Consider the following 12288-nt stretch of genomic DNA (forward strand, 5'->3'; position numbering starts at 1 on the left):
TAATTCATTATACAGTTGAATTTTGTGGTAATTCAGCACAAATGGTCAGCCTTGACTCAGTGGTGGCACTCATATGAGTCAGCAGGGGGTTCTCACTCCACCGATTTAAGAACATAATCTAGATCGACACCTAGGAGATGCTGGGCTGGATTTTATGCAGTCCTCGACGTCGGGATCCATGGGGGCGGGGGCGGGGGGGGAGGGCGCGGGTGAAGATGGCCCCAGATGAGCCCTGCCACGGACCTCAACGCCAGCAGGACTCCGCCCAATATTCATGGCGGCGGCGAGGATTCTTGGCAGCTCTCCCCGTTCCTTGCAGACAGGACTGCAATTTAAATATTTAAATAAATTAAAACACCTGAATTAATTAATTTCACATCACTTGCTGATGTCCCGCTGTGATCTTCACCCTGGTGGCCGACACTGCCGTGCCTTCGGATCGCCCTCCGGGGAAACAAGGCGGAACACTGGTGGGAAGGAGGTAAGTTTCTCAATGCAGGGGGACGGGGTCAAATTAACGTCATGGGTGTAAGGGATGGTGGGCAGGGTTGTAGGTTAAAGTTTGTGCAGTTTGGCGGGTCAGGGGGGGGGGCATGCGGGGGAAGGTCTGATGACAAAGGTATATGTTGTGAGAAGGGAAAATAACTAATTTAATTGTTATGGAAGGGTGGGAGAGGAGCAAAAAATAGATGTATTTATTTAATTTCATTCCATTGAACTTTAAAAGTTTAAATCTCCCAAGAGAGCTGACAGCCTTTTAAAAATTGCGTCAGAGCCTGGGCACAGGCACTGACGCCATTGCCGGGGATGGACAGTCCACCCCGGCTATTTAAATGAGCCGCCGCAACATGTGTGGGCCGACATTTCTTTCAGGGGCGGGCTTGTAACATTCAGCCAGTTATCTCTCATAGGAGAGGTTAAATCAAGGCCCAACCTTAGAAAACCCCTCCCGCCCTACAATCCTCCGAGAATTCTGCTATTTTGACCTCGCCCAAGCCCCTTCCTTCATCCCACCACTGACGGCTGTGCCTTTATCTGCCTTCTTCCCCTTCTACTACTTTAGTCACCTTTCAAAAATTCAAATCAGATTCGCCAGGCATAATCTACCCTTTACAAATCCATACTGGCTTCCTGATCAGCTGAAAATCTTGAAGACAAATCTTGTTTGACTAACTTGATTGATTTCTTCGAAGTAACAGAGAGGGCTGATTATGGAAGTGTGGCTGATATTCTGTTTAGGGACTTTCAAAAGGTGTTTGATGGCACATCTATCTCTATGGATGTTGTCACGCAGATCCCCATCTGCCAAGAACGAGGCACACATTATTTCGTCACATGAACATTAAAACTTAAAATTGTTGCTAGGAAGAGAAGAGGGCCTATCACAAGGAATTGCCAGGCCCCTCGCCAGAAAGACTTTTTTTGCATACTAGCTGACAGTGTTGGAACAAAGGAACCAGTCCCTGCTTCCTCAATACACAAACTGATGTGGTCAGACCAGTTTAGTCACGACTGTTGGGAGTTTTTTGAATTTAAACCATGAATTAATCTACCATCTCCTCGAGTTAAAGACGACCACACGAAGGCAAGTGATAACTTTGCAGCTGAAATACAGCCACAAGGTGTCATATTTTTATCGCTAGACACGTTTCAAATTACTTAGGCAATATCCTGTAAGTGCAATGTCTGTGTCAAAGGAGTGACACTTTGCTGACAGGACTGGTCAGAGGTGCCAAACATGAGGAAAACATCTCAAGTAAAAAAAAAATGAAACAATGGCATTATATGGATAATTGCGAAGAAAAGGTTAAGTCAATTACAAAGAACACCCACGTAACCAGGATAACAGATGTATAATTATTGTACAAAGCGTAACTGGCTTTTAATCTGCAACTGTGCTAGAATTACCAATACTGAATACATGAAAGTTCAATACCAGGACCACTGCTGTTTTTGATATACATTAATAACTGGATGTGGGGGCACGGGGCACAATTTTGAGATTTGCAGGGAACAAAACTTGGAAATATAGTAAACAGTGAGGAAGACAGTAATGGACTTCAAGAGGACATAGGCTGTTGGAATGGAGGGCATGTTAACAAAGCAGATAATAAAAATTCAATAAAGTAGTATAGTACATCGAAGCAAAGAAACAGACTTGTGCATTTCCATCATTTTCTGTGTTTAACCCAGTGTCTGATAATGGTTTTTGCTCTAGCACACTGTTTGCAGGTTTATCTTACCAGAAGACAAGGTCCTATTTACAAAGTCTCACAGTCTACTTCTACCTCTGCTTTCAACTCAACCACTTGTGGGCATCAGGTACTAGCTTGACTCATTGATCCGCATATAAAACGTTCCCTAGAGTTCTGCATCTCATTAGCTGAATTCCTCATTCTCCCAAAATACACCTTCCTTGACACATTAAATTTTTAATTCAGGTCCCTCTCCTGATATTCTGTTTTATTATGGAATTCTTTCAAATTCACTGTACTTAACACATTGTTTTCTTTCTTTCTTGGTGTGCACAAAGAGAGTGCATCAGAAAATTAACAGAAAAACTCAGCATGCAAGATATCAAAACAGAAGTACTACAAGGGAGAGAGAATCTTGTGGAAAAGCACATCCGACTGATCATCAAACCAAATCCACAGTATTGGCCTTCTTGGTGAAATAAGGCAATGTGCAGCTTAAATAATGATGAAATGATTATGGGAAAAGAAACAGAATTGTGACAGAAGAATGGATTTTTGTGTGTTGAATTTTAATTTGCATTTGTATTACTAGCAAGAGAATGTAATGAGTCTCAAAAGAAAAGCAGGCTACAGTGGGCTTCACAAGGTACAAGTTGCTAAAAAAAAAATGTACGGTGGAATGTCTAATATACTAAACGATTAACTAACCAAAGCCATCACACTGAATCTTGGATTTTCTAATCAACTTTGGTCATCAACTCAATATTGAGAAGTGCAATCTTCTGTGAATGGTTGTTGACCAATATTAGGAAAAATTTTCAGGGCTATGGGGAAAGACCAGGGAAGTAGGTATAATTAGAAAGCTCTTTCAAAGAGTCAGCACAGGTTCAATGGGCCAAATGGCCTCCTGTGCTGTAAAATTCGATGAAAGATGCAGCAATCAATTGCTTTTTATTTTTGTAAACCTTCAGAGGGATTGAAATTATATTTTGGGCAGGTGGTGAGGGAAAGGGAAAGAGTCTGTTTTACCAGAGTTTCGAAATTGCAGCCAGAAGGGGTTACAAAATTGGTTTGCACTGCATTGTTTTTAAAGTGTACAATAGGCGCAATGCTGACAAATTTAGCAGTGGGACAGCATTTCAGCCAATGCTAAATTCATCAGGAGCTGCCTAAAACAGGCTTTAGGCCTGTTACATATATTAATTAGAGGCCTAACACATGTTGAAGGACCCGTCTGGAAAACTGGTTTCTGATGAGCGGAGCAGGTGCTGAGCCTGCCCCGCTCAGGATTCTTCAGTAGCCAATGAAAGGCAAATTTTTTTAATGTAAATTTAATACAAAACATTCCTGTGGAGCCAGAAGGACGAAAACTTGATTGAAATCAATGGAATGGAAATCAGGCGGTTCTAAGTGGACGGATCATGTACTCCACCAGACTAACACTCAGGTGGTGAAGTTTAAAATTCCCATGTTCTTTGTGAATGTTTGTTTCAGTCTCTAGGATAATATCTGCTACATCTGTGAGGTGCTGAATTTGCATGGCGTGATGTTAATCTGAAAAAAAATCTTATTAAAGCAGAAAAGTAAATACACAGCAGAACCTTCTCTTCCTTTCCACAATGACTCCTTTTAGTACAAGGAGTGAGTCAGTCAAGTGTAATATTGCATGGCAGTGTGCTACAATTGGTTAGAAAAAAATGGCAGAGTGGAAAGGAGAGTCTTGGGGAGAGGCCAAAATCCTAATCCAAGATCTCACAAAATGGGTGCCTCTAGTATCACCCCACAGCGGTTTGAGAGGGGCCCTCAAAGATGACAGCACACGGAATTGGAGGCAATCTTGTGACCTAGGTTGGTAACTGGTTGAAAGGTAGGAGATAGTAGGGATAAAGGAAATGTACTGTGTTTGGCTGGATGTGGCAAGTGGTGCACCCTGGAATCGACTGGGGCATCATGTATTTACCATATATCAATATCTTGGATGAAGAGTTTTATATCCAAATTTGCAGATTACACTAAGTTAGGAGGCACGTTAAATTGTGTAGATGGGAGCAGGTGTGGGGAAAAACTATGGCAGATGGAGTTCAATGTCGGGAAAGTGTGAGGTCATCTACTTTGGATCCGAAAATGACAAATAGGACTATTTACTTACTGGTGAGACACTCGAAGTGGACAGAAATCACTCCAAGCTTGTACACAGATATAAAAAGTGATGAAAGAAGATTAATGAAATTGTTGACCTTAACTTCAAAAGAGGTTGGAATTTAAAAAGTAAGGAAGTGATGCTTCAATTGTACAAAGCCTTGGTCAGACCCCACCTAGAATGCTATATTAAGTTTTGGGAAAGGTAGAGGTTCAGTTCAGGTTCACCAGAATGCTGCCAGGGCTTAAAAAAAGTTAAAAATATAAGGTCAAGTTGCATTAATGGCTTGTGCTTCCTAAAGCTTAGAAGGTTGTGGGATAATCTAATCAAGGTCTTTAATTTTAAAGATTTCAATAGGATAGGTACAGAGAAATTATTTCCTCTGGTAGAAGATTCCAGAACAAAGGAGAATATTCTTCAAATTACAGCTAGGTTATTCAGAAGTGAAATAAGGAAGCACTTTTTCCACACAAAGGGTAGTGGAAATCTGGACCTCCCTCCTTCAAATAGCCATGGATGCTGGGCCAATTAAAATTTTTAAGATTGAGATCAAAGGACTTTTGTAAGGTAAGGGTATCAATGAATATGGAGCAAAGATGGGTAAATGCAGTTGAAGTAGAGATTGGCTGTGATCTAATAGAATGGTGGAACAAGCTGAATGGTCTACTCTCTTGTTGCTATGTTCCTATGAAAGTCAATGATTTCTCACCACTGGCCTCAACAGTGAGTAGTGGCTGGCTCTGTTGAAGGTGGATACCATTAACCAATTCTGTCCTTAATCAACATTGCACATATCCATTTGACAACAGGGCTCACTGGACAGCAGTCAATACCAGGATGATATTTTCTTCCCTTCTCTAGCCAGGGATCCTGAGCCAACTGTAACACTTGACTATCATCCTGCTATGACCAACTAACTTAGAAAAGACGAGATAAACTGTTCAAGCTTTGCTCTCATGATTGAAGATGTCATCTGAGCTCTTCCAAAAAATTCATCTAAGCAATTGTTCTTGGCAGCTACACCAGAGCATTTTTTGGTCACGGGACAACTTAAGATCAATTGCATTTTACTGATAGAAGACATTACAAGAAAAAATGCTGGGAACATATGTCAAGCACAGTGAGGAAGTTAATGGGTTGAACAACCTGCAGTCTATTTAAAAGAAATGCAGGTGGTTGTTAGATGGCATAAAATTAAGGTTAGTGTTTTTTTTTTGATACATCATGTAAGAATCTCCTGCTTTTCTTTTAAGGAGGCGACAGCTCATTCAAACCATTAACTGCTGCCCTGTGCTTGAAATACCAGTCTCCCCTCGCCCCTTTCCTTTAAAACTGAAAATGCTTCTCCATCTTTTACTTTTGAAGGCCCCCGTCCAAAACACTGTCCATTCTCTCCAGACACTGACCGGCCTGCTGTGATTCAAGCATTTTCTCCTTTTATCTCCCCAGATTTTCAGTTTTTTCTTTTCACATCTGCATGCTGAAGTTTTTAAATCCGCTTTAAAAAAACAGAAGGAGCAAATATTCCACTATATTCAATTTGGAAAATTGCTGTTTTATGTCTTATTCCAGTACAGCATAAAGATCAGTCTTGAAAATGTTAAGATGATGACAAGTTACCCATTTATATAGAGCCATTAACACAGTAAAATGTCCCAAGACATTTCACAGGAGCACAATCAGTAAGATAATGATCAAGGAGAGAGAGGTGTAGAGGTGAATAGATTTGCACGGAAATTCCAGAGGTTAGGGCCTAAATGGCTGAGGGCACTGCATATAATTCAATGGTGGGGCGAAAGAAGTAGGAGATGCACAACAGTTAGAGGAACGCAGAGTTTGGAGGGTTGTACGGCTGAAGGACTTTACAGAAATAGGGATGTTTTTGGGCGCATTATAATGAGATAAAAATTCAATCCAGCAAGAATTATCAGCTCAAGGTAATTCAATATTTGAAGGAGCTGCATTTTTATATTTTTCAATACAATATGTTAAGAACTAAATAATGAAATCATTACATTCTGGACTATTGTTATATGCTCAACCTAATTATAAATATATAATCATTTCTTTACAATTTATTTCCACTCAGTAAACACTTAGTAGATGAGATGAGCAGATTTAAAATTGAGTGAAATGAAATTATCCTGACCTGGAGTGTTCCAAGTGGTGTGAAAAAATTGTCGCTGTAGAGGTGATACCTTTCCACAGCAAACTGAAGGACTGACGTGCAATTTAATACGTAAAGACTCTACCTGGCCTCAGTTGATGTCATATTTGAATCCAAAGTGAGTGAATTAAAATGCAAGCCCTAGGCAGCATCGAACTAGGGTCAAATTTGAATCCTCAATCTCTGTACACTAACAGTTGCTCAGTGTACTGTTCAAATCAAAATTATCATGTGAGTGAGGAAAGGTTAAAGAGAGAAGCGTAGGGAAAACAATTCAGGATGGGGAAGGGAAATAAAAACTGTCCATAATGTATATAGTTTTTTTTAAAAAAGGAAATGGCCACCCAGAAACAGAACTATAGCGCACAGAATCCAGAGTCAATAAAAGATTCCAGAAAGAACATGCAAAGAGAGAGAATACAGAATTTGCTTTTCATATCCTCAGGCTGTCCTGAAATGCTTCACAAGTGAATTATACTGGTTAAGGGAGGAATTTTGACTAGAACATTAGGGGAACTCCCCTGCTCTTTGAACAGTACCCGTAGATCTTTTCATCCACCTGATGGAGCCTTGTTTTCTGTCTCATCTGAAAGATGCCACCCCCAACAATGCAGCACACGTTATGTATACTGCACTGAAGGTAGATGATGTGCTCAAGTCCTGAACCCATAGTCTTCTGACTCCAAGACACGAATGCTACCAACTGAGTCAGACCAACACCTAATTATTGTGTTTATGAATATCTATTTCATTATAATTCAATGGAAACTGCTCTGCATTAAACATCTTTTTCTTTCAGCAGCAAGCTTTGCTTAGTCTCACTACCAGCATCTCAAAATTAAATGAATGTCACTTTTTAAACAGTATGTTGCTCTCATGCCGCCTTGATATGTGTTTGTTCAGAGAAGCTTAACTATTTGGTTCAATGATTCCTAAACACTTGATTTCACCCTATTCTCACCAGCTCCCAGTTAGACAAAAGTATTTAGAAACAGAACTTTCTGGCATTGTTAATTAAAATTTCTTTCTGAATAGATTTTTATGAATAGCACTGATGGTGACACTCTCTCTTTAAACATTCTTTTAATCTCTATAAATATAAAACCTGGAAAAACATCACTGATGTTGTGAAGCAAGACCTTTAAGTTCCAGAAAAATTTGTTGTTCTGCAAACTGGTCATATCTATCAGCTTGTATTCTTAGCCTCAATTACACAAGGAGATTATGTAAACCAAGCTTAAAACCATTAATCCAATTCAATTTTATAAAACATCTTTTTGGCGATTTCCTCCTACCTCATATTAAATCTTTGCTCAGCTAGTTCACATTCTCTTTTTTCTCTTCTTCCACTCTCATACATGACTGTGCATCTAAGTTTAGCCGGTACTATAGCCTTCATCTTGAATCGATGCACTGCTGATGAATGCTGGTTCAAAAGGCAGATTATCATGATGCAACTTGGTGCCCTGTTATGGAATCGTTTGTTGCTAGGCTTCCTATCCAACTGTTTAGAAATGGACATTTAGAAGAAAATAGTGAACTATCAAAAATCATTATAGACGGAAGGTTTGTTTAGAGCCTGCAATTTTCCTATATAAGTGAATAAACAAGGAAGATACAGTGTATACATACACTTCACTGCAGTACTGAGGGAGTGCTGCACTGTGGAGCATGCTGTCTTGCAGATGAGACAATAATCCCCGTCTGTCCTCTAAGATGGATGTAAAAGATCATTGGGTACTCTTACAGGAAGAGCTGGGGTGTTCTCTCCGATGTCCTGGCCAATATTTGTCCCTCAACCAACATTAAAGACAAATTATCTGGTCATTTATTTAGTGACGTAACTACACTTCAAAAGTATTTCATTGACTATGAAACGCTTTGGGACATCCTGAGGTTATGAAAGGCACTGTATTAGTTCTCTCTATAAATACGTAGAATTTCTACAACATCTAAGTTATAGCAGAAATTAACTTTTGATTGCATCCTCTACACAATAAAACTAGATCCGAGTGGATGCATTTCCACCTCCTGACTTTAGCCATTCCAGGATTATCAATAGCTACCTTTTGCCATCAGATCATATGCACAGTGCTTGGTACAGATCAAACAGACAAAATCCTGGGCTCTAGGAACCTTTTCTTTCAGAGCACAGACTGGTAGTTAACTCTGGAATTTTTAGAATTCACTATCCCTGTCCCTCTGATGGTTGTCATCACACTATACTTGGTGAGGTTTGAACGTGGCTGCACATTACAATATTGAACCCTGATATTAAACGGGAAAACTGACCTCTGCCAGGTCACTACTGACGGAAATGTCTATAGTGGACTTTGTGCTCTGTTAGAATAGTTGCCTGTAGTAAACAGCGATGAGCTCGAGGGGTTTATGGGTAAGCATACCGTTCACAGAGGATAATGGAGGAAAGCCTAATGCAAATGTTTGCTCCTAGGCTGCCTCTAAAAGTGTAGCGTAAGAAAGAACTTGTGTTTATTTAGGGCCTTTCACAACCTCAGGACGTCTCAAAAGCTTGTTAGTTCTAATTAAATACTTTTGAAGTTTAGTCACTGTTGAAATGTAGGAAAAATGAGCCATTTTCACACAGCATGGTGCCACAAACAGCAATGGAATAAATGACCTTCCGTTTTAGTGATGTTGGTTGAGGAATAAATATTGACAAGGACACCTGGGAGAAAACACCCTGTTCTTGTTCAAAAACTGCCACTGAATCTTTTACATCCACCCAAGAAGGGGAAGACAGGATCTTATCCAAGAAAAGCACCTCCAACAATGAAGCACTCCCCCTGTACTATATTCAACTATCAGCCTAAAAAACTGTGCTCAAGTCCTGCAGCAGGTCGAATAATACAACCTGATGACTAGGCGAGACTGTTACCACTGAGGCTGTGCTGAAGTAGTTGATTTTAGCGAAGGAATATAACTGATCAGTGCCCTGGACAAATGAAGGGAAAATCCGACAAGGATAAAACTCAGCTAGCGCTTGTGCTCTTCTCTATCACTGACTTGTGTTGGAAAGTGCACCTATCTGGATATGTGGGAAGCAAAAGGATTCAGCTCACTACTACACCACTTGGTCTAATGTACCATTCCATGGTCAAATATCCTAACACGTAAAGTCTAGATTCACTTGGACAAGACAACAGAGGGATCCTGGAGACCCTCTCATTACCCCAGCAATAAGCAGCCCCTTTTTAGGACAGAAAGAGGGCCTTATGTATTGTTTATCTGTATAACTTTATTACTAAAACAGCAATTAAGGAACCAGCTGTAAGGGCAGCTTCAATGATGGCGGAAATAAATGTGGGAATACCCAGGAACAGTCCATTAAAAAGATTTCTTTTTTGAAAACTACCTCCTGGTCCTTATTTAGGAACATAGGATGAGTAGGCCATTCAGCCCATCGAGCCTGCTCCGCCATTCAACACGATGATGGCTGATCATCCATTTCAATGTCTTTTTCCCACACTATCCCCATATCCCTTTATGTCATTGGTATTTAGAAATCTGTCAGTCTCTGGTTTAAACATACTCAATGACTGAGCTTCCACAGCCCTCTGGGGTAGAGAATTCCAAAGATTCACAGCCATCTGAGTAAAGAAATTTCTCCTCATCTCGGTTGTAAGTAGCTTCCCCCTTATTGTGAAATTATGTCCCCTGGTTCTAGACTCCCCAACCAGGGGAAACATCTTACCTGCATCTACCCTGTCTATCCCTTTAAGTATTTTGTAGGTTTCAATGACATCACCTCTCATTCTTCATAACTAGCAAATACAGTCCCAGTTTCCACAATCTATTTATTTATTTAGAGATACAGCACTGAAACAGGCCCTTCGGCCCACCGAGTCTGTGCCAACCATCAACCACCCATTTATACTAATCCTACACTAATCCCATATTCCTACCACATCCCCACCTTTCCTATATTCTCCTACCACCTACCTATACTAGGGGTAATTTATAATGGCCAATTTACCTATCAACCTGCAAGTCTTTTTGGCTGTGGGAGGAAACTGGAGCACCCGGCGAAAACCCACGCAGACACAGGGAGAACTTGCAAACTCCTCACAGGCAGTACCCAGAATTGAACCCGGGTCGCTGGAGCTGTGAGGCTGCGGTGTCCTCTTCATAGGAAAGACCTGCCAACCCGGGAACAAGTCTGGTGAACCTTCGTTGCACTCCCTATGACAATAATAGCCTTCCTAAGGTAAGGGGATCAAAACTGCACATCGTACTCCAGGTGCGGACTAACCAAGGTTCTATACAATTGAAGCAAGACTTCACTAACATCTGTATTCAAATCCTCTTGCGATAAAGGCCAACATACCATTAGCCTTCCTACTTGCTTGTTGCACCTGCATGTTAGCTTTCAGTGACTTATTGACGTGGACACCCAGGTCCCTTTATACATCTACACTTTCTAATCTACCACTTAAGAAATACTCTGCACATCTATTCCTCCTACCAAAGTGGATAACCTCACATTTTTCCACATTATATTCCATCTGCCATGTTCGTGCCCATTCACTTAGTCTGTCCAAATCCCTTTGAAGACGCTTTGCATCTTCCTCAACACGCATTCCCACCTAGTTTTGTGTCATCCGCGAACTTGGAATTATTACATTTGGTCCCACATCCAAATCATTGATGTATATTCTGAACAGCTGGGGCCTAAGTACTAATCCTTGGAGTACCTCACGAGTCACAGGCTGCCAACGCAAGAATGACCCGTTTATTCCTACTCTCTGTTTTCTGCCTGTTAACCAATCCTTAATCCATGCCAGTATATTAACTCCTATCCCATGTATTTTAATTTTGCTAACCAACCTCCTGTGGGGACTTTATCAAAAGCCTTCTGAAAATCCAAGTATACTACATCCATCAACTCCATCAATTGTGTTAGTAACAACTTCAAAAAGCTCCAACAGGTTCATCAAACATGATTTCCCATTCATAAATCCATGCTGACTATACCCAATCATATAATTATTATCCAATTGTCCATTTATCACATCCTTTAGAATAGATTCTAGCATTTTCCCTACTACTAATGTAAGGTTAACAGGTCGGTAGTTCCCTGTTTTCTCTCTCCCTCCCTTCTTAAATAGTGGGGTGACATTTACTACCTTCCAATCTGCAGGAACCATTCAGAATCTATAGAATTTTGGAAGATGATCACCAATGCATCCACCATCTCCACAGCTACCTCTTTCAACACCCTCCAGGATGTAGAATATCAGGTGCTGGGGACTTATCAACCTTCAGCCCCAATAGTTTCACCAATACAACCTTCTTACTAATACTAATTTCCTTCAATTTTTCATTCTCCCTAGTCTCTTGGATCTCTAATTCGGGGAGATTTTTTGTATCTTCCTCAGTGAAGACAGACACAAAGTAATCATTTAGCTTCTCTGCCATTTCTCTGTTTCCCATTATAAATTCTCCCGACCCTGCCTGTAATGAGGGCCGAAGGGCCTGTACTGCGCTGTAATGTTCCATGTTCTATTTGTCTTAGCCAAACGTTTCCTTTTTACATATCTATAGAAGCTTTTACAGTCCGTTTTTATGTTTTTTGCTAGTTTAGATTCAAATTCTAGTCTCCCTTTATCAGTTTCTTGGTCCTCCTTTGCTGTATTCTAAAATCCTCCCAATCCTCAGGTTTACTACTATTTCTGGCAACTTTATAGGCCTTTTCTTCTAAGCTTATACAATCCTTAACTTCCTTTGTTAGCACGGCTGACGGCATTTTCTTTTGGGGTTTTTGTGCC

General features: G+C 40.5%; 1 protein-coding gene across 2 annotated transcripts in view; it reads right to left on the reverse strand.

Moving 5' to 3' along the window:
- fbxo10 (F-box protein 10) overlaps positions 1-12288 on the reverse strand; it is a 97472-nt gene that overhangs the window by 46097 nt on the left and 39087 nt on the right. The window lies entirely within an intron of this gene.

The sequence above is a fragment of the Heterodontus francisci genome, chromosome 4 (genome assembly GCF_036365525.1).
Source record: "Heterodontus francisci isolate sHetFra1 chromosome 4, sHetFra1.hap1, whole genome shotgun sequence".
Lineage (NCBI taxonomy): Eukaryota > Metazoa > Chordata > Chondrichthyes > Heterodontiformes > Heterodontidae > Heterodontus > Heterodontus francisci.